General features: G+C 36.6%; 1 protein-coding gene across 2 annotated transcripts in view; it reads right to left on the minus strand.

The window, feature by feature from the left end:
* The window catches only part of SCAPER (S-phase cyclin A associated protein in the ER), a 400,216-nt gene that overhangs the window by 98,286 nt on the left and 278,426 nt on the right, over positions 1 to 23,504 (minus strand). The gene's annotated exons all lie outside the window — the stretch shown is intronic.

Below are 23,504 nucleotides of genomic sequence, written 5' to 3' on the forward strand. Positions count from 1 at the left end.
TGTTTTCAAAATTTCTCTCCAGGCATTTAAAAACATGTTTCAACTATATTGTTGTTGTTCAGCCACTCAGTCATGTCCAACTCTTTGAGACCCCCTGCAGCATGCCAGGATTCCCTGTCCTTCACCATCTCCCAGAGATTGCTCAAATGTCCATGGAATCAGTGATGCCATCAAACCGTCTCATCCTCTGTTGTCCCCTTCTCCTCCTGCCTTCAATCTTTCCTAGCATCAGGGTTTTTTCCAATAAGTTGGCTCTTCCCATCAGGTGGCCAAAGTATAGGAGCTTCAGTTTCAGCATCAGTCTTTCCAATGAATATTCAGGACTGATTTCCTTTAGGATGGACTGGAAATCCTTTAGGATTTCCTTTAGGATGTTTGATCTCCTGGCCGTCCAAGGGACTCTCAAGAGTGTTTTCCAACACCACAATTCCAAAAGCATCAATTCACTGGCACTCAGCTTTCTTTATGGTCTAACTCTTCAGATCCATACATGACAACTGGAAAAACTCGAGCTTTGGCTAGACGGACCTTTGTCAGCACGGTAATGTCTCTGCTTTTTAATATGCTGTCTAGGTAGGTCATAGCTTTTCTTCCAAGCAGGAAGCATCTTTTAATTTCATGACTGCAATCACCATCTGCAGTGATTTTGGAGCCCAAGAAAATAAAGTCTATCTCTGTTTCCATTGTTTCCCCATCTATTTGCCGTGGAGTGATGGGACCGGATGCCATGATCTTCATTTTTTTAAAGTGGAGTTTTAAGCTAGCTTTTTTACTCTTCTCTTTCACCTTTAACAAGAGGCTCTTTAGTTACTCTTCGCTTTCCACCATAAGGGTGGTGTCACCTGCATATCTGAGGTTACTGATGTGTCTCCCGGCAATCTGATTCCAGCTTGTGCTTCATCCAGCCTGATATTTCTCATGATGTACTCTGCATGTAAGTTAAATAAGCAGGGTGACAATATACAGCCTTAATGTACTCCTTTCCCAATTTGGAACCAGTCTGTTGTTCCATGTCTGGTTCTAACTGTTGCTTCTCGATCTCCATACAGGTTTCGCAGGAGGCAGGTAAGGTGGTCAGGTATTATCATCTCTTTTAAGAATTTTACACAGTTTGTTGTGATTCACACAGTCAATGGAATTAGTGCAGTCAATGAAGCAGAAGTAGATGTCTTTTCTGGAACTCTCTTGCTTTTTCGATGACCCAGTGGATGCTGGCAATTTGATCTCTGGCTCCTCTGCCTTTTCTAAATCCTGCTTGAACATCTGGAAGCTCTTGTTTCAAGTACTGTTGAAGCCTCACTTGGAGAATTTTGAGCATTACTTTGCTAGCATGTGAAATGAGTACAATTGTGTGGTAGTTTGAACATTCTTTGGCATTACCTTTCTTTGGGACTGGAATGAGAACTGACCTTTTCCAGTCCTCTGGCTACAGCTGAATTTTCCAAATTTGCTGGCATGTTGAGTGCAGCACTCTCACAGCATCATCTTTTAGGATTTGAAATAGCTCAGCTGGAATTCCATCACCCCCACTAACTTTGTTTGTAGTGATGCTTCCTAAGGTCCACTTGACTTCACACTCCAAGATGCCTGGCTCTAGGTGAGTGATCACACCATCGTGGTTATCTGGGTTATGAAGATATTTTTTTATAGTTCTGTGTATTTTTGCCACCTCCTCTTAGTATCTTCTGCTTCTGTTAGGTCCATACCAATTCTGTCTTTTATTGTGCCCATCTTTGCATGAAATGTTTCCTTGGTAGCTCTAATTTTCTTGAAGAGATCTCTGGTCTTTCCTATTCTATTGTTTTTCTCTATTTCTTTGCACTGATCACTGAGCAAGGCTTTCTTATCTTTGCTTGCTATTATCTGGAACTCTGCATTCAGATGGGTATCATCTTTCCTATATCTTTCCTTTTCTCCTTTGCCTTTAGCTTCTCTTTTTTTCTCAGCTATTTGTAAGGCCTCCTCAGACAACCATTTGCCTTTTTGCATTTGTTTTTCTTGGGGATGGTTTTGATCACTGTCTCCTGTACAGTGTCACGAACCTCTGTCCATAGTTCTTCAAGCACTCTGTCTATCATTTCTAATCCCTTGAATCTACTTGTCACTTCCACTGTATAATCGTAAGGGATTTGATTTACATCAACTGTATAGCTATAGATATACAGTCTGTAACAAAAGCCTCACTTTCCTTTCATAAAAACAATAATTTTACCAATGAAGAAAACTTTTTCAGTTCAAGGCCATATTTAGTAGTAGTGTTAGTCACTCAGTCATGTCCAACGCTTTCCGACCTCTGTCCATGGGATTCTCCAGTCAAGAATATTAGAGTGGGCTGCCACGCCTTTCTTCAGGGGATCTGCTCTATCCAGGGATAGAACCTGGGTTTCCCACATTGTAGGCAGATTCTTTACCACTGCACCACCTGGGGATTTTAGTTGCTGAGGTCAGTGCATGTAGCTGATGGAAAAACCATATACCTCTTATCAAATAATCAAACTCCAGGTTTCTAGAACTTTTATTTCTGTTCTTCTTTAAAGAATATATGTCTCTCTGTGTGTATATGGGTGTGTTTGTATACGTATAAAATCTGAAACTTCAGAAAAGTTGCAAATATACTTCAGAACCATGTTGTACCTGGTTATCATAACTTGTTCCCTCCCATCTAGAAAATTCTTCACTGATCCCTTGAACTTTCATGATTTTGAGACTTCTGTAGAGTTCAGGTTATTTTGAAGATTGTCGCACACTAGGTATGTCTCATGTTTCCTCATGATCAGATTATGTATCTTTGGTAGCATTATCACAGTAGTGATAATGTAGCTATCTCATTGTAGCTTATCAAGTGGCAGACAATTTTGGTTTGCTGCACAATTGATAATGCTCACTTTGATCACCTCAGTACCAGGTTTTCCCACTACAAAGTTATTTTTATTTTGTAATTAATAACAATTTTATAGGAATGTACTTTGAAACTAGGTAAATATCCTATCCTTTATCACATTTTCATTTTATTTTAAAGAAATGGGTACAGCATAAATATTTCATTAAAAAGTAATTATTTCTCTTTCACTGGTTAAAAATTGGCAGAGTGATTGCTGGAATAGGATTTGAGATATAGGTCTTCCTACTTAAGCTGATAGATTGATTATTTGTATCTATTTAAAATATAGGCCTTTTTTTTTTTCTTTAAAGTAAGCAGTACATGTGTCTCTTCCAAGTTTGGTTTCCTCAGGGTATATGCCTAGGAGTGGGATTGCTGGGTCATATGGTGGTTTTACTCCTAGTTTTTAAAGGAATCTCCATACCATCTTCCATAGTGGCTGTATCAATTTACATTTCTACCAACAGTGCAAGAGTACTCCCTTTTCTCCATACCCTTTCCATCATTTATTGTTTGTAGACTTTTTGATGAGGCTCTTCTGACTGGTGTGAGGTGATATCTCATTGCAGTTTTGATCTGCATTTCTCTAATAATGAGTGATGCTGAGCATGTATCCCATTGTTCACTGCAGCACTATTTACAATAGCTAGAATAAGGAAGCAACCTAGATGTCCATTGACAGATGAATGGATAAAGAAGTTGTGGTATATATACACAATGGAATATTACTCAGCCATAAAAAGTAACACATTTGAGTCAGTTCTAATGAAGTGGATGAACTTAGAACCTATTATACAGAGTGAAGTGAGACAGAAAGAGAAAGATGAATACCGTATTCTAACACATATATACAGAATCTAGAAAAACGGTAGTGAAGAATTTATTTACAGGGCAACAATGGAGAAACAGACATACAGTACAGACTTATGGACATGGGGAGAGGGGAGGAGAGGGTGAGATGTATGGAGAGAGTAACACGGAAACTTACATTACCATATGTAAGATAGATAGCCTACGGGAATTTGCTGTATGGCTCAGGAAACTCAAACAGGGGCTCTGTATCAACCTACAGGGGTGGGATGGGGAGGGAGATGGGAGGGAGTTTCAAAAGGGTGGGGATATATGTATACCTATGGTTGACTCATGTTGAGGTTTGACAGAAAACAGCAAAATTCTGTAAAGCAATTATCCTTCAATAAAAAATAAATTTAAAAAGCCCCCTCAACATTAAAAAAAAAGTAGCAGTACAATAAATAATTCTTTACTCACATTTGAAACCTGAGAAACAAGCAAGCTTCTGTAGGGTAAAAGCTAAGGCCATGTCATTTCGTTGTTAACTGAGCATCCACGTTAACTTGTATCTGGCTCTGTCCTGCTGGAGCTTTTGCCACTTAGCAGTAACTCTTTGCCTCTGCCTGTACTTGGGCCAAGAGCTTACTAAGACTGATATTTTTTTTCTCATTTCCTTAGAAAATGATTAAGTTACTTATCAATCAGTTCCTACTTTAGATATCAGCTTCTCTAGCAACTACCCCTGGCCCTTGAAAGTCTCAGCATCCTGTCTTGACTCATCATAACTCTTAAAATATTTCATCATATTTGTGTTTTTGCTTATTTGAACTGAACTATCCACAAGACTGTAAATACCAAGACTGAAATTATGGTTTTAATTAATTAAAAGTTTAATAATTTAATTAGCACAATACCAACAGAGTCCAACTCTTTCAGACCTTCTGCTATTCTGTTCCATGCCTCTACTTAAGTAACCCATTATCATGAATTTTGTATTTGTCATTCTCTTGCTAAATAAAAATTTTAAAATCATGTATTTATGTGTCCCTAGAGAATATAATTTTTAGTTTCCCTTGTTTTCACATTTTATAAAAATAGTATTTGGAAAAAATTAATGAATTTAACTTACTAATATTTTTCGAATTGTTTCTTCTTGGTTCATAAGAGAAACTGGTCTGCAAGATTTTTTTCTTGTACCATTTTTGTTTGGTTTTGTTTAATTTACTAGTATTTTTAGAATTGTATCTTCTTGATTCATAAGAGAGACTGGTCTGCAACTTTTTTTCTTGTACCATTTTGTTTGGTTTTGTTTGTACCATTCTTCTACCAAGATTGTACTGGCCTCAAAGAATGAATTGGGAAGAAGTTCTACTCTTTCTGGAATAGTTTAAGACTGAAATGATCTCTTCCTTGAGTATATGATAGAAGTTGGCTATAAAATCATCTAGACCTGTGATTTCTTTGTGGAAAGACTGTAAATAACTAATTCAATTTCTTTAAAGGTTAAAGAACTTATTAGGCTTTCTCTACTTGAATTTGTTGAGTTATATTTTCCTAGGAATTTGTTAAATTAACTACAAATTTTAAATGCACTGATATAAAGTTGTTTTAAGTACTCTCTTAACTTCTCTTCAGTCTGTAGTTAATTCTTTTTATTCCTTATATTAGTTGTGTCTCTACTCTTTTCTCATGGTCAAATTTGATAGAAACTTGCCTACTTTATTGTGGCTCAGCTGGTAGAGAATCTACCCGCAATGAGGGAGACCAAGGTTTGATCCCTGGATTAGGAAGATCCCCTGGAGAAGGGAAAGGCTACCCACTCCAGTATTGTGGCCTGGAGAATTCCATGGATTGTATAGTCTATGGGGTCGCAAAGAGTTGGACACAACTGAGCGACTTTCACTAACTCACTTTATTAGATTTTATGAATAACTAATATTTGCTTTGTTGATATTCTCCAATGTTTGTTTTCTAATTACTTCATAATTTCCCACGTTTTCTCTCTAGATCAATTTGGCTTCTCTTTTTTTAAGATTAAGTCAAATACTCAACTACTTATATACTTTACTATGTTCAAATATAATCAAAGATACATATATATATATTTTACAGTTTTGCTTTATTACACCCCAAAATTTTGATATGTTGTATTTTTATTATTGTTCTATTTTAAGTTTAAAAATTTGTGACTTACTGTATGACTCCTGAGTTTGTTACGTATCTAGATTTTGAAATGTATACGGTTGTTTACCTTTTTGTTATTGATTTCCATCTTAATTGCATTATATTCACAGCAAATTAACTGTATAATACTTCTAATAAAAACTACAAACTTGGGCTTCCCTGGTAGTCCAGTGGTTAAGAATCTGACTTGCAATGAAAGGGACACTGATTCCATTCCAGGTCCGGGTAGATCCCATATACCACAGAGCAGCCAAGCCCATATGCCACAACTACTGAGCCAATGCTCTAGAGCCTGAGAGCCGCAACTACTGAGCCCGTGCATGCAACTACTGAAGCCTGGCACCTAGAGCTCATGCTCTGCAACCAGTTAAGCCATTGTAGTAGGAAGCTCTCACACCCAATGAAGAGTAGCTGCCGCTCACAACCAGAGAAAGCCAGTGTGCAGCAGTGAAGAGCCACCACAGTCAAAAAATAAAAATAAATTAAAAAAAATTAAAAACAAAAAACAATGTACAAACTTTGCTTTAAGCATTGCTTTTTTTGGAATATGCAATATTTTCATTATCATCATTTCAAAATATCTTCTGATTTCCTTTGTGATTTTGTAGGCATTCTATTACTGTCTTCTAATTTTATTCCATTGTGGTCAGAGAATATACTTTCAGTTTCTTTAAATTTATTATGATTGCTTTATGGCCTAGCATATAGTCTATCTTGAACACACAACGTATGTTGGAAGACAATGTGTGCATTCTGTAGTTGCTGGGTATACTGATGTATAAATATCAATTAGATCAAGGTGGTATCATCTATATTTTTTACTGAATTTTTGTTTTTAGTCAAGTTGTTTTATCAGTTGCTAAAGGAAGGTTGTTAAAATATCCATCTATGAGAATGGAATTATTTATTTTTCCCTTTAATTTTGTTAATATTTGCTTCCTGAATTTGAAGCTGTTATTAAGCATACACACATTTATGATTGCTATATTTTCCTATTGGTTGACCTATAATCTACCTGCAATGTTGCTGTTTATATCTTCTAATACTATTACATTAAACTCCTCTTTATTTGATATGAATGTAGCTATTTTAGTTTATGTTTACTATGTGAGTCTTTTTCACTCTTTTGTTTCAACATATATTTATACAGGATTGTATTTTTATATTTTAAGTACATCTCATGTAGATAGCATTTTGTTGGGTCTTTGTTTTTACCCTTTCTAACAATTTATGCCTTGTAACTTATTCAAGGAAAGTTTTGCACATTTTGTTCAGCATAATAATTGATAGATTTGGGTTGGACCTACTATTTATTGTTTTTTGTTTAACTTTTCATTGTTTATTTATCAAGTTGAGACAGTACCATTTTGTGTAAAAAGCAGAAACTTTGTAATGTTACTGCTTTTCTGTCCTCTCCACCCTTTCAGTTTAGTTCTGTTGCTCAGTCATGTCTGGCTCTTTGTGACCACATGGACTGCAGCACGCCAGGCTTCCCTGTCCATCACTAACTCCTGGAGCTTGCTCAAACTAATGTCCACTGAGTCACTAATGCCATCCAATCATCTCATCCTGTCGTCCCCTTCTCCTGCTGTCTTCAATCTTTCCCAGCAACAGGGTCTTTTCCAATGAGTCAGTCCTTCACATCAGGTGGTCAAAATATTGGAGCTTCAGCTTCAGCATCAGTCCTTCCAATGAATATTCAGGACTGATTTCCTTTAGGATTGACTGGTTTGATCTCCTTTCAAGTCCAAGGGACTCTCTCAAGAGTCTTCAACACCACAGTTCAAAAGCATCAATTCTTTGGCACTCAGCTTTCTTTATGGTCCAACTCTCACATCCACAGGTGACTACTAGAAAAACCATAGCTTTGACCATCCAGACCTTTGTTGGTAAAGTAATGTCTCTGCTTTTTAATATGTTGTCTAGGTTGGTCATAGCTTTTCTTCCAAGGAGCAAACATCTTGGCTTGCAGTCACCATCTGCAGTGATTTTGGAGCCCAAGAAAATAAAGTCTCACTGTTTCCATTGTTTCCTCATCTATTTGCCATGAAGTGATGGGACCGAGGCCATGATTTTCGTTTTTTGAAAGTGGAGTTTTAAGCTAGCTTTTTTACTCTTCTCTTTCACCTTTAACAAGAGGCTCTTTAGTTACTCTTTGCTTTCTGCCATAAGGGTGGTGTCACCTGCATATCTGAGGTTATTGATGTTTCTCCTGGCAATCTGACTCCAACTTGCGCTTCATCCAGCCTGACATTTCTCATGATGTACTCTGCATAAAGCAGGGTGACAATATACAGCCTTAATGTACTCCTTTCCCAATTTGGAACCAGTCCATTGTTCCATGTTTGGCTCTGTTACTTCTTGACCTGCATATAGACTTCTCAGGAGGCACGTAAGATGGTTTGGTATTCTCGTCTTTTTAGAATTTTTCACAGTTTGTTGTGATCCATACAGTCAGAGGTTTTGGCGTAGTCAATAAAGCAAAAGTAGATGTTTTTTTCTGGAACTCTCTTGCTTTTTTGATGATCTGGTGGATGCTGGCAATTTGATCTCTGGTTCCTCTTTTTCTAAATCCTGCTTGAACATCTGGAAGTTGTTGGTTCATGTACTATTGAAGCCTCGCTTGGAGAATTTTGAGCATTACTTTGCTAGCATGTGAAATGAGTGCAATTGTGTGGTAGTTTGAACATTCTTTGGCATTACCTTTCTTTGGGACTGGAATGAGAACTGACCTTTTCCAGTCCTCTGGCTACAGCTGAATTTTCCAAATTTGCTGGCATGTTGAGTGCAGCACTCTCACAGCATCATCTTTTAGGATTTGAAATAGCTCAGCTGGAATTCCATCACCCCCACTAACTTTGTTTGTAGTGATGCTTCCTAAGGTCCACTTGACTTCACACTCCAAGATGCCTGGCTCTAGGTGAGTGATCACACCATCGTGGTTATCTGGGTCATTAAGATATTTTTGTATAGTTCTGTGTATTTTTGCCACCTCCTCTTAGTATCTTCTGCTTCTGTTAGGTCCATACCAATTCTGTCTTTTATTGTGCCCATCTTTGCATGAAATGTTCCCTTGGTAGCTCTAATTTTCTTGAAGAGATCTCTGGTCTTTCCTATTCTATTGTTTTTCTCTATTTCTTTGCACTGATCACTGAACAAGGCTTTCTTATCTCTGCTTGCTATTCTTTAGAACTCTACACCATTCAGATGGGTATATCTTTCCTTTTCTCCCTTGCCTTTGCTTCTCTTTTTCTCTCAGCTATTTGTAAGGCCTCCTCAGACAACCATTTTGCCTTTCTTTTTCTTGGGATGGTCTTGGTCACTGCCTCCTGTACAATGTCATGAACCTCCATCCATAGTTCTTTAGGCAGCTGTCTATCAGATCTAATCCCTTGATCTACTGGTCACTTGCACTGTATATTCATAAAGGATTTGATTTAGGTCATACCTGAATGGCCTAGTGGTTTTCCCTACCTCTTCAGTTTAAGTCTGAGTTTTTTATTCAGTTATGAATTTCTCCATCCTTTATATTATAGTTATACTATGCATCATATGCTGTACACCTAAACATATAAACTGCCTGCTAAGCAGAAGACACGTGTTTGGTCCCTGGGTTGGAAAGATCCCCTGGAGAAGGAAATGGCAACTCACTCCAGTATTCTTGCCTTGGAAATCCCATAGAGAGAGGAGCCTGGTAGGCTACAGTCCATGGGGTGGTAAAGAGTCAGTCAGACAAAACCAAGCAACGAAACAACAATACTAAAAATTTTGTTCAAACCATCATGTATATTTTAAAGTTTTGTTAAAGAAACAAAGAAGAAACACATCTTCATTTCCAGAGTTCTTCATTCCTTCTTAAAGATGGTCATTTTCATCAGGTGTCATTTGTCTTCAGTTTGAAGAACTTTACCATTTCTAGTAGTACAATCTTTTGTCATCTAATTGTCTAAGGCATATATTTTAAAATGTCAACTGTATTTATATCACCTTTATTCTTGAAGCATTTCTTTTGTGTGCTGGATATAGAAATTATGGATTGAATTTTCTTTTCTTTTTTAATTTTTAGCATTTTAAAAATGTTCACTGTCTTCTGGCCTCTGATGAGACAGATGTCCGGCATTACCTGAATCATTATTTGTCTGTATGCAATGTGGCACCTTTCAACATTTTCTCTTTTTATTATACTTATTTTTTGCAGTTTGACATTATTATCTTTGTATTTATCCTTTTGGGGGGTTGGTGAATTTATTATTGAATCTGTATATTTATGACTTTCATCAAATTTGGAAAAAACTTAAGACATTATTCTTTCAAAAATATTTTAATGCTTCATTCTTTGTTCTTCTGGATATCCAATATACATATTACACTGTTTAATACTGTCCCACAGTTCCCTAAGGTTCTGTTCTTTCTGTTTGCTTTTGTTCTCTCAATCTCTCCACCACACACACTGATCAGACTGGTTATTCCTATTCATATAACTTTAAGTTCAATAATCTTTCCTCTGTTACTTCCACTCTGTTAGATCCACCAGTGAATTTTTTTAAAATTTATACTTACTTTGTAAATAATTTTACACCTCTCCCAGCTATCCCTGATGTTAACACCCTACATAATTACAGCACAATTACTAAAACCAGAAAATTAACATTGATATAAAACAATGAGCTAATTTAAAGAGCTCATTAGAATTTTCCCAGTTTTTCTCACTAAAGTCCTTTTTTGCTGGGGAGGGGTGCTTCATGATCCAATCCAGAATCCCACATTGAATTTAGTTGTCACATCTCTCTAGTCTCTATGACTTCTTCAATCTTTGCATTTAATCAGCTATCTTGTGGACCATTTTCAATTTGGAACTGTTTGATATTTTCTCATATTTAGATGACATATTTGGCAAAAGTATCACAGAATGACAGTGTGAGCTTCTAAGAATATAATACTAGAAAGTAAATGATGTTGATATATTGTTTTTAGTGATGTTAGTTTTGATCACACAGTTAAGGTAGTATATCTGCCAAGTTTCTCCATTGCAAATTTTCTATTTTCCTTCTCTGTAATTCAAAGTTATTCTGAAACTTCAAAAAATCCTTTTTCTAATTATACTTTTACTCACTAATTTTTTTTCACTAATTTTTTCATCCATTGATGATTATTCTCCTGCAATAAGCATTACTGTGGTGTTTGTCTCATGTTATTTTTCTATTTCTCATCATTATCATTTATTAATTCATTCAGTGAATTTTTGACTTCAGTTATATTTTTCAGTTTGATTTTAAAAAAAGAAGCAGGTATATGACTTTGCCGGACTCAACTGCAAAACTTTATTCATGGATAGCAACTGAAATCTCAGTTCAGTTTGTCTTTAGCTGAAGTACTTGGAGTCTCCCACAAACATAGGGTACCAGGGTCATTCAGATATTTATAAATAAGTCAGGGAATCCTCCTTTCTGGTTATCTCCTTTTTGAATGTCATCCTTATATTCTTGCAGTTGCCTTTGCCCCAAATTCTGTCTTCCAGTTCTTGAGGCTAGAAAGACTGTGGATTTTCTATGATAGTTTTAGCCATCCCATGTGGTATTGCCCTCAGGCTAAAAGCCATAAAACCAGGAAACTTAGTCAATGCTGTTTCCTTCTTCCAAGTGTCTATTCCGATCAGAATCTGTCTGCTTTTGATAGGTCTGTGGCACCTTCAGGTAGGTTTTTTTCATACTTTATACCTCCTGTCATCTGCAGAAGGGTCACTCTGGCAGGAGTTTATTCAATAATATTGGAAGCAAAACTGGATCATTTGTATGATATTGATTCTTTCAAGTATGTTAAGACTTGCTTTATGGCCTAGTGCATAATCAATTCTTGCAAATTTCCCATGTGTACTTATAAAAAATTTATATTCTCTAATGTTTCACATATGGTTCTATCTATGTGTATCAAGTTTGCTAATTGCTTTATTCAATTTTGTACATATTTAACCATTCTGTTTGCTTTACCCACCGTCTAAAAGCAGTGTGGTAAAATCTCCACTATGATGCTGGATGTGTCAATTCCTCTGTGATTATAGGTGACAGTAATAATGATGATGATATGATTTCATGTGACTGCAGTAGAATGGCACTTAAGAGTTATAACTTGATCCATATTCTTTCACTAGATCAATTCTGAATGTAGCTTTAAGGGTAAAGTTCTATACCAGTCGCAATATCCTTTAACTGTTCTCACCAGACTTAAATGAACAATGTGCCATGTAATATAGTGGAAAAAAGTTAGGTTGGGATTTGGGAGACCTGAATTTGTATCCTAATTCTATTGGAAATAGGCTGTGAAATTTTTGGCAAATACCCAGCCCACACATCTCCCATCCTTCTCTTTTTCTGAGTTCCATTGTCCTCATTTGTAAGACAAGGAGGACTAGACCAGACTAGATACTATGAAAGCCTCCTCTCTGGTTCTGATACACTCTGTATCAATAAATATATACTATATATATATATATATATATATATATATATATATATATATATATATAGTGTTTTAAGGATTACATCAGCCTTTTAAAGAGTACATCATGTGAAATGCCAGGCCAGATGAAGCACAAGCTGGAATCAAGATTGCTGGGAGAAATATCAATAACCTCAGATACGTGGATGACACCACCCTTATGGCAGAAAGCAAAGAAGAACTAAAGAGCCTCTTGATGAAAGTGAAAGAGGAGAGTGAAAAAGTTGACTCAAAACTCAACATTCAGAAAACAAAAATCATGGCATCCAGTCCCATCACTTCACGGCAAATAGATGGGGAAACAATGGAAACAGTGACAGATTTTATATTTTGGGGCTCCAAAATCACTGCAGATGGTTAATGCAGCCATGAAATTAAAAGATGCTTTCTCCTTGGAAGAAAAGCTATGACCAGCCTAGATAGCATATTAAAAAGCAGAGACATTACTTTACCAACAAAGGTCTGTCTAGTCAAAGCTATTGTTTTTCCAGTAGTCATGTATGGATGTGAGAGTTGGACTATAAAGCAAGCTGAGCGCCGAAGAATTGATGCTTTTGAACTGTGGTGTTGGAGAAGACTCTTGAGAGTCCCTTGGACTTCAAGAAGATCAAACCAGTCCATCCTAAAGGAAATCAGTCCTGAATATTCATTGGAAGGACTGATGCTGAAGCTGAAGCTCCAATACTTTGGCCACCTGATGCGAAGAACCAACTCATTGGAAAAGACCCTGATGCTGGGAAAGATTGAAGGCAGGAGGAGAAGGGGACAACAGAGGATGAGACAATTGGATGGCATCACCAACGCGACGGACATGAGTCTGAGTAGGCTCCAGGAGTTGGTGATGGACAGGGAAGCCTGGCATGCTGTAGTCCACGGGGTTGCAAAGAGTCGGACACAACTGAGCAACTGAACTGACTGATATATAGTGTATGAGAAACAGAATTCATTTTATTGATGAAGAAATGGGTAGGGTGCCCTTGACATGTTGAGCAAGTACCACACAGTGAGGAAAGGAGAAACAAGATGCAAGTGGCATCAGGAAGGCCAATGTTACTTGTGGACAGCTGAAGGATTTCTATTCCCATGTAATTAACTATGAAGTCCATGTTCTGGCTCCTTGTTACAAAGAAGAGAATGTGGTGAATGGTCAATTACAGGCCTTTGATGCTATAATGAAAATAAAATAGGCATCCACATGGCTCTGTACCAGACTCAATGAAAAACAATCCCCTTGCTGTAAGGCTGCATTTATATTTTCTTTGTTAGTACATAGGGCTTTCTTGTCATCTTCTGCAGTGCTCACCAACAGTCTCTTTGATACAACAGTATCATATCAATTATTTAAGGTTTGTACATCACTTTTCAATTAACAGTTTCTTTGGCTCCAGAAAATATATACACACAATTTATAAGAGTATTCTTTAAATATTCCATGAGGAGCAGGTCACTATGAATTAAAAATAAGAATGCTAATAAAATATTGAATGCCTTTTTAAAGTGCAATGAAACATCAAGAAATTATAAATCTTTTAATTAAATGCTTCTTCAGTGTATATTACCCAGGTGAAAATATTAAACATGTATAAAATTAAAGTCACAAAAATATTACTTTATCTTATTTGTCAACTCAATAAAGTGAGGACACATCAATTTAGGTTATAGGAAGGGAATGTCCTAGACAAGAACTCAGGAGACTTGCATTCAGGTCATGATTCTATCACTAGGTAGTTGTATGATCTCTTTGCCATAATTCAATTTACCAATCTGTAATATGGATTATGTAGAATTTGTCCACATTAAAAGTCAATCAATCTATCTTCACAGTACTCAGCAGTACTCGTACTTGTCTTTTTTTGGTGGTGATAAACATGTAACATAGATTTATCATCTAATAATTTTAAGTATATTTCATAGTCTATCTACATGCACATGGTTGTAAATCAGATCTCTAGATCTTTTCCATCTTGCATAGCTGAACTCAATACTCACTGAACAGCAACTTTCCATCTGCCCTCATCCTGGCGCCCGACTTTCAGTTTAGTGAGTCTGCCTACTTCAGATGTCTCATGTAAGTGAAATCATACAGTATCTGCCCTTCTGTGACTGGCTTATTTTACAAGGTTTATCCATGTTGTCACATATGGAAGATTTCTTTTTTATGGCTGAATAACATTCCAATGCATGCACACACATGTTTCTTTATTCAACTGCCAATGGGCTTCCCTCGTGGCTCAGATGGTAAAGCGTTTGCCTGCAATACGGGAGACCCAGGTTCAATCCCTGGGTCAGGAAGATCGGCTGGAGAAGGAAATGGCAATCCACTCCAGTACTCTTGCCTGGAAAATTCCATGGACAGAGGAGCCTGATAGGCTACATCCACGGGGTCACAAAGAGTCGGACATGACTGAGCGACTTCACTTTCACTTTTCACTTTCAATGGACATTTCAGTTATCTCCCTCTCTTAGTTATTATGAAATGCTACAGTGAACATGAGAGTGCAAGGATCTCAGAGTTTCTGATTTCAATTCTCTTTGGGTAAATACCAAGAAGTAATCCCATATGGTAGTTCTATTTTTAAGTTTTTGGGGAACTGTCATTATTGTTTTCCAAAGTAGGTGCACCAATTCACATTTCCACCAGGAAACAAGAGTTCCCATTTCTCCAAACTCTTGCCAATACCTGTTACTTTCTATGTTTCTGATTTTTATATTTATGTATTTAGGACATTAACCCTTCATCAGATATATACTTTTCAAATATTTTCTCCCCTTCTGCAGTTTGCCCTTTCATTTTGTTGACTGTTTCCTTTGCTGTACAGAAGGCTTTTAGTTTAATGCAGTGCCACTTGTTTATTTTTGCTTTTGTTGTGCTTTCTTGTATCACATCCAAAAAAAAAAAAAAAAAAAAATCACTGCCAGGAGCAATGTCAAGGAGCTCTACCCTTATGTTTCTTCTAGGAGTTTTATGGGTTCAGGTTTTACATTTAAGCTTTAAGTCCATTTACAGTTAATTTTTGTGTATGGTGTGAGCTAAGAGTCCAACTTCATTATTTTGCATGTGGATAGCCACCATTTCCCAACAGCGATTACTGAAGATTACCCAACAGTATTTACTAAAGAGACAACGTTTTCCTTTGCGTATTTTTAACATCTTGTCAAATCTTAGTTGGCTGTATATTTGTGGGTTTACTTCCAAGCTCTCTATTCTGTTCTGTTGGTCTATGTGTCTGTTTTTATGACAGTTTGTTCTAATCTTTAATTATCTCCTTCTTCTGCTAACTCTGGGCTTAGTTTTTCTTTCTCTAGTTTCTTAAGGTATAAAGTTAAATTGATTGAGACCTTTCCTCCTTTTTAATTCAGGTATTTATTGCTATGAACTTCCCTCTCAGCACTGCTTTTACAGCACTCCATAAGTTTTCATATGCCATATTTTAATTTGTCTTAAAGATACTATTTAGTTTCTCTTTTAATTTCTTCTTTCATCCACTGTTTTTTCATCAGGTTGTTTAATTTTCACATATTTGTGAATTTTCCAGTTTTCCTTCTGTTATTAATTTCTATTTTCATTCCATTGTGGTCAGAAAATACACCTGTCATCTTAAATTTGTGTACTTGTTTTGTGACCTAATGTATGATCCATCCTGAAGAATGTTCCATGTGTGCTTGAGAAAATGTTGCTGGTTGGTGGAATATTTTATATATGTATATTAGGTCCATGCAGCCTATAACACTGTTCAAATCCTCTGTTTAAACTTAATGATTTGCTTTCTAGATGTTTACATCATTGAAAGTGGGGTACTGAAATCTACTTTAACTGAGCTATTGTCATCTTCTTCCTTTAGTTCCTCAATACTTGCTTCTTATATTTGAGTGCTCTGATGGGTGCATGTGTGTTTACAATTGTTATACCTTCCTTTAAAAAGGGCCTTTTATTACTATATAATGTCCTTCTTTATCTCTTCTGAGAGTTTCTGACTTTTAAGTCTATTTTGTCTGATACAGAGATGGCTACCTGTGTTCTCTTGTTACCATTTGCGTGAATTATTGTTTTCAAGTCTTTCACTTTCAGCTTATGTGTGTCCTTAAATTTAAAATAAGTCTGTTGTTGACAAAAGATAGTCAGATCTTGTGTTTTTATCCATTCAGCCAGTGTGTGTCTTTTTAATGGAGAGTAAACCACTTACACTTAAATTACTGATAGAGACGGAATACCTATTGTCATTTTGTTAATTATTTTATGTCTTATACAGTTATTTTGTCCCTCATTCTTCTTCTGCCATCTTCCTTTGTAGTAACATGCTTTGATTCCTTTCTCATTTTCTTCTGAGTATCTTCTGTAGGTATTTTTCCTTGTGGTTGCAATTTATAATAATCTCTTTCAACCTGATAACTTAATATCAATCATATACTAATATGCTATACTTTTACTTCTCTCCCCTCAATATTTTATGTTACTCATGTCACAAAGTACATATTTTAAATCATGTATCCATTAACATACTTTTATAGTTATGGCTATTTTAACAGCTTGGTCTTTTAATTCCCATGTCAGGATTAACACTGACTTAACCCCCCATTACAGTATTACAGCATCCAGTATTTGTCTTTATATTCACATTTATCAGTGAGCTTTATACTTTCATATGCTTCCATGTTGCTATTTAGTGTCTTTTTTTCCCCTCCTACTTCAAGGACTCCTTCTAGAATTTCTTGTCAAGTAGGTCTAGTAGTGGTGATGAATTTCCTTAGCTTCTGTTTATCTGGGAAAGTTTTAACTTCTCTTTCATTTTTTGAAGGATAGTTTTGCTGGATATAGTGTTCTTGGTTGGTATTTTTTTCTTTTATCATTTTGATGATAACATCCCACTCCCTTCTGGCATGTAGGTTTTCTGGTGTGAAATACACTGATTGTTTTATGAGAGTTCTTCTGCATGTGACAAGTTGATTTCCTTTTGCTGCATTCAAAGTTCTATCTTTGACTTCTGATAATTGATTATAGTGTGTCTATGTGAGGTTTCTTTGGGTTCACCAAAGTTAGGACCTGTTGGACTTGTTGAAATTGGATTCCCTTTCCTTCACTAGATTGGGAAATTTTAGGTCATTATTTATTTAAATAAGTTTTCTGCCCCATTTTCTCTTTGTCTCTCTTTCTCTCCTTTTGTGACCACCATAATACACATATTGGTCTACTTTACAGTATAGCGTAAGTCCCTTAGGCTTTTTTTCATTCTTTTTTATTTTTATTCCTGATTGGATAATTTCAAATTACCTATCTTTTAGTTCAACGATTCTTTCTTCTGTCTGATCAAGGCTGATCTTGAATTCCTCTAGTTTTTTCAGTTCAATAACTTACTCTTTAGCTCCAAAACTTCTGTTTGGTTCTTTTTATATTTTCTTTTTTTTATTTTTATTTTTATTTATTTATTTATTTATTTTTTTAATTTTTTTATTAGTTGGAGGCTAATTACTTCACAACATTTCAGTGGGTTTTGTCATACATTGATATGAATCAGCCTCTTTTTATATTTTCTATCTCTTTTTAATTTTCATTTTGCTCATATATCATTTTTCTGGGTTCACAGAACATCTCTAGAATAATTATTTTGAATATTTGTCACATGATTCATATACCTGCTTCTTTAGGGTTGATTCTTGAAGATTTATCTTGTTGTTTGTAGGGGCCATGGTTCCCTTTTTCTTTGTGTGTCTTGTAACTTTTTGTTGGAATCTGCACATTTGAAAAAAGAGGTATCACTTTTCGACTGTACATACTGCCTTTGTAAAGGGGAAGACACAAATTCCCTTGACTAGGGAGTCAGAGGTTCTATGAAGCATTTTTATAGGGGACAGGGCTTCTCTGGGCCTGCATGTGCAATTTCTCAATTAGAAAGCCTGGCTGGTTTCTTACTCAGGCGATTGTAATCTCTTGCTCCCTCTGGTGTCTGTAGGTAGCACTGCAGGTTCTCTGATTCTCAGCAGTAAGCTGCCCTGCTTTCTGCTGTTCTCAAGGGCTGCCAGGCATCCAAAGTAAGCCAGCTTCCTGGCAGTGCCATGAGTCAGGTGAGGCAGACACAAGTCCCTTGGGCAGTCCTCCAAAAAGCCAGAATGCTGGATTCACACTCAACTCCTCTCCCTTTAAAGCAGAGAACCATGAGCTGGGGTATCATCTTCCAACGCCAAGCTGTGCCAACTCAAGAGAGGAGAGATTGTGAGTAAACCAAAATAGTTTTTCTTACTCACATCAGTGTGGTTGTTCCTGGCCTTGAGATCACCTTGGGTATTGTAATATCTAAACTGTTTTATGGAATTCTTATAATGTTTTTTTAATTTATTTTTTATTGAAGGATAATTGCTTTACAGAATTTTGTTGTTTTCTGTCAAACCTCAACATGAATCAGTCATAGGTATACACATATCCACTCCCTTTTGAACCTCCCTCCCATCTCCCTCCCCACCCCACCCCTCTAGGCTGATACAGAGCTCCTGCTCGAGTTTCCTGAGCCACGCAGCAAATTCCTGTTGGCTGCCCATTCTACACATGGTAATGGTAAGTTTCCATACTACCCCTTCCATACCTCTCCCCCTCCCTCCCCTCTCCCACGTCCACAAGTCTATTCTCTATGTCTGCTTCTCCACTGCTGCCCTGTCAGTACCATTTTTCTAGATTCCATATATATATATGCATTAGAATGCGATATTTATCTTTCTCTTTCTGACTTACTTCACTCTGTATAATAGGTCCTAGGTTTATCTACCTCATTAGAACTGACTCAAATGCATTCCTTTTTATGGCTGAGTAATATTCCATTGTGTATATGTATCACACTTCTTTATCCATTCATTTGTTGATGGACATCTAGGTTGCTTCCATTTTCTAGCTATTGTAAATAGTGCTACAATGAACAATGGGATATGTGTCTCTTTCAATTTTGGTTTCCTCAGGGTATATGCCTAGGAGTGGGATTGCTGAATCATATGGTGGTTTTATTCCTAGTTTCTTAAGGAATCTCTATACTGTCTTCCATAGTGGCTGTATCAATTTACATTCCCAGCAAGAGTGCAAGAGTGTTCCCTTTTCTCCACACACTCTCCAGCATATATTGTTTGTAGACTTTTTGATGATGGCCATTCTGACTGGTGTGAGGTGATATCTCATTGTAGTTTTGATTCACATTTCTCTAATAATGAGCAATGTTGAGCAACTTTTCATGTGTTTTTTAGCCATCTGTATGTCTTCTTTGGAGAAATGTCTGTTTAGGTCTTTTTCCCACTTTTTGATTGGGTTGTTTGCTTTTCTGGTGTTGAGTTGCATGAGCTACTTGTATATTTTGGAAATTAATCCTTTGTCAGTTGTTTCATTTGCTATTATTTTCTCCCATTCTGAGGGGTTGTCTTTTCACTTTGCTTTTGGTTTCCTTTGCTGTGCAAAAGCTTTTAAGTTTAATCAGGTCTCAGCTGTTTATTTTGTTTTTATTTCCTTTACTCTAGGAGGTGGGTCATAGAGGATCTTGCTTTGATTTATGTCATTGCGTTCATAACACTATTTTGGTTTGTATATAGTTGCTAAGTGTTTCTTTGGGAATGAGAACTGGGACTATCTATTTTGCCAGTTTGCTCTTTTTCACTTGTCTTTTTATTGCCTTCTAATGTTCATGTCTAGTCTCCTCAAGGAGACATTTTGAAGGTAGAGGCCTACTTTCATATGCAGTGTAATGATTCAGGCACAGAGAAGAGTCTTAACACTCAGTTATTGAAATCTGCTTTAACATAGTTTAAAGTTTTCATACTTTTTGAAGATAATGCCTATCTAAATGTACTGTTTTTATAGGGCTCCAAATAAATTCCTCAAGACCTTATCCTAAAAATCCTACTTTGAATCTACACCGCAAGAAAAAGCACATACTTTTTCAGTGCCACCCCTGCTAATTTAGCTTTTGTAAAAATCATAATCCAGAATTGTAGAATTTCTACCCTTCAAGGCATAGGCAAATCCAAATTCTTCCCAAAAGCCTCTCCAATGCTCCAAATTAGAACTCATTCATTCATTAATCAAATCTTTAACAGGCATTTCCTTACATGCCTGGTACTTTTCTAGGCTGTGTGCACTACTCTGTAGCCCTGATTATGTTACAGAACTTCTCACAGCTTTTCTTTAATATTAATGTATGTAAGTTGCTTATTCCTTAACTGTGGGCTTCTAGAATGAAGGAACCGTGTCCAATTCACCTCTGTAATCCTGGCATCTGTACAACGCTTTGCACTTAATTGAGATGTAATACAAGAGTGCTAAAACAAGCTCCAAACAGCTACATTAGGGGAGAAAAGCCTTCTAAACCATCTCAGTTTGCTGAAGAAAGGCTGAACTGCCCTATAATCAGTTGTCATATAAATTCTACCAGATCTGAATTAATTAACTTCTTTTATGCTTCTTTATAATCCTTCTGGAAAATGTGTGATGACAGCCTCCTACCCTTTGCTGAAAGGGTACTTACAAGTTAGTGATCCACATTTCAGTTACATGTATGTCAAAACAAGTTAGAAATAAAAAATGTACATGCACAAGTGACTTCCAGAAATGTAAAAATAACCACCACCACCTCTACCTCTCCAACTTAGAAAACATACCTCTTTCAATTATCACAAACTCCATCACAGCAGCATTAGAACTGACAGAGAATAAAAGGCCAAAAAGAACAGTAAGACCAGGAAGTGCCACGTTTAAGGGAAGGAGGGATAAAATGTGTTTGACAAACTAATGTCCCAGGATTCAAGTTCTAAACTGAACAAAATAAACATAGAATGTGGTGAAATTCATTGGTTGGGAGATTAAAAGCTTTCCGAGTGTTAAGAAATCTTGAGGTCACAAGTAAGGGAATATGATTCAAAGGAAACTGGGGCTTTCAAAGTGGAGGGAAAGGATCAAGCTACTTACAAGCTCCTGGCACATGGCAGGCACTTAATAAATGAAAGCTATTATGAGGAGTTACGGTCTAGCTTTGTGATGGCCGAGGCAGAGGCTACCGACCTCCTTTCTCTGGGCTTTACCATACTCTACACAGGCTGACATCACACCATTTTTATGTGCAACCTGCATATCTGTTCCTACTCCAAAGCAGGAATTTCCTGGATGGTTAGGATCATACCCTACACTTCTCTGCAACTGGAAATAGTAGGCACTTATAATTATTAAGTGAGAGAATAAACAAACTACCTTATATGATAAGAACAGGTTTTGATCAGAAAAGAATGAAGAGCTAGGATGGAAGATCTTGTCAATAAGTCTTCTTGCTCATTCCTTCACATTTCAAACACCATTCCCTTTGTTACTTTTTCTGTTCAAAGTACATTTATGTATCTTCTTCCATTACCAATATAGAATAGGTTTCACACAGTATATTCTTCCAGATAATGCGGCATGGAATAGTTGGAGAGCATGGGGTTTATTTGTTTTTTTCCAGTTCTTATTTTGAAATAATTTAAAATTGGTAATGGAATCATAGAAATTATATACTTTGAACAGGGTAAAGTAACAAAACAGAATGGCTTTGAAATGTGAAGGAATAAGCAAGAAGACTTAAAAGTAGGATATGTTGCAAAAATAGAGTTCCCTTCACCCATATCCCTACTGCTAACATTGTGAAAAACCACGGTATAATTACTGAAAGCAAGAAATCACATTGAGCCAATAAAATTAACTATTCTACAGACCTTATTTGAAGTTTCAAGTTTTCTCACGAACATCCTTTTTCTGGTCTAGGATCCCACGTTACATTTCGTTGTCAGATCCCCTTAGATTCCTCCAGTCTGTGACAGTTCTTCAACTTTTCTATGTCTTTCATGACACTGACACTTTTGAAAAGTATGAGTCAATTTTTGTGTAGAATGTCCCTCAATTGGGGTTTGACAGACCTAGCCTGGGCTCTTGCCTCCATGATTATCCATGTAGCCTTGGGCAAGTCAACCTTTCTCAGACTCAAGTTTCTTCACCTGTAAAGCAGTATACTAACACTGACTTTCTGTTTTAAAAAAGAAATGAGGCAATATATATTAAAATGCCTGGGACATAAGGTCATACAGCAAATGCTAAGTCTTTCTCCTTGTCCCTGGCTTTCAAATATTTCTGATTGAAATTTTTGCTAAAATTCATTACCTGTATTTCAATGCCTTATTTTATAGATAAACCATATATTAACTTAGCCTTCAAGGGATGACTCAGTGTCATTTATAAACAACCTTTATTGCACTGTATTGTTCTAGGTCTGTGTTTTTGTCCTTTCTCACTGCTGTCCCTTCTCTCTGTCATGAGAAGAGCATGTGAGAGCCTCATCATTTCCTTTCTGATTTTCAGCTTTAAACATATGGGAATCCATTTGTTTACTTATATGTTCATTAACAATGTGCTGAAGCTACTGTGTCAGGCCCTGTTTTAGGATTTTGGAGAAAGTGATGAATCACCTCCTGTCCTCATTGATTTTATGGCTAATTGGGGAATTGGACAAGTAAGCAGTTAATTACAATTCAATGTGATTAATCCTATGAATGACCTAAGGGACAGGAGCATATAAGAAGAACACCTAACCTGGACTTGGGGAGAGGGTCAGGTTGGGGAAGGTTTCATGAGGAAAGTGCCATTATGTCTTAGTAGAGGTCTCAGGATGTAGAAATTAACCAGATGGAGAAGGAAAGAGAGCAAAAGGCTCACAGTTTAGGGAAAAGCTATTAGAACTACACGCTGAGTAAAATAAATCGGTTCTGAAAAATAAATCTCCTGTGTTATAAACTTGCAGCTTGAGAGTGATTTTGTGCCAATACCTCAGGGGCTCAGAAACTTCACCAGGAAACTTCTGGCCCCAGGGCTGTGTTCTGGAGGCTGCAGTTGACAGACCTAAACCTGTGGATATTATACTGAGCTTACCTCTTTCAACATCTGTGAACTGAAGTAAAATTTAAGGCTACAATTGGCTGCTTGTTCCTATTTCAAAAGTATAACAGGTTTGCCCCTTTGTGACAGAGGAGTTTCTCGCTTCAAAAAATACATCAAGGGCCCTCAAAAAGTCCATCTTAAATTGACCTTTTTTAAAAAAATAGCATTTCTTTAATATCTTCTCCCACCATTCATCCTGCCTCATCACTAAGGCATTACTTCCCTTTC

This window comes from Cervus elaphus, chromosome 13, assembly GCF_910594005.1.
Source record: "Cervus elaphus chromosome 13, mCerEla1.1, whole genome shotgun sequence".
NCBI lineage: Eukaryota > Metazoa > Chordata > Mammalia > Artiodactyla > Cervidae > Cervus > Cervus elaphus.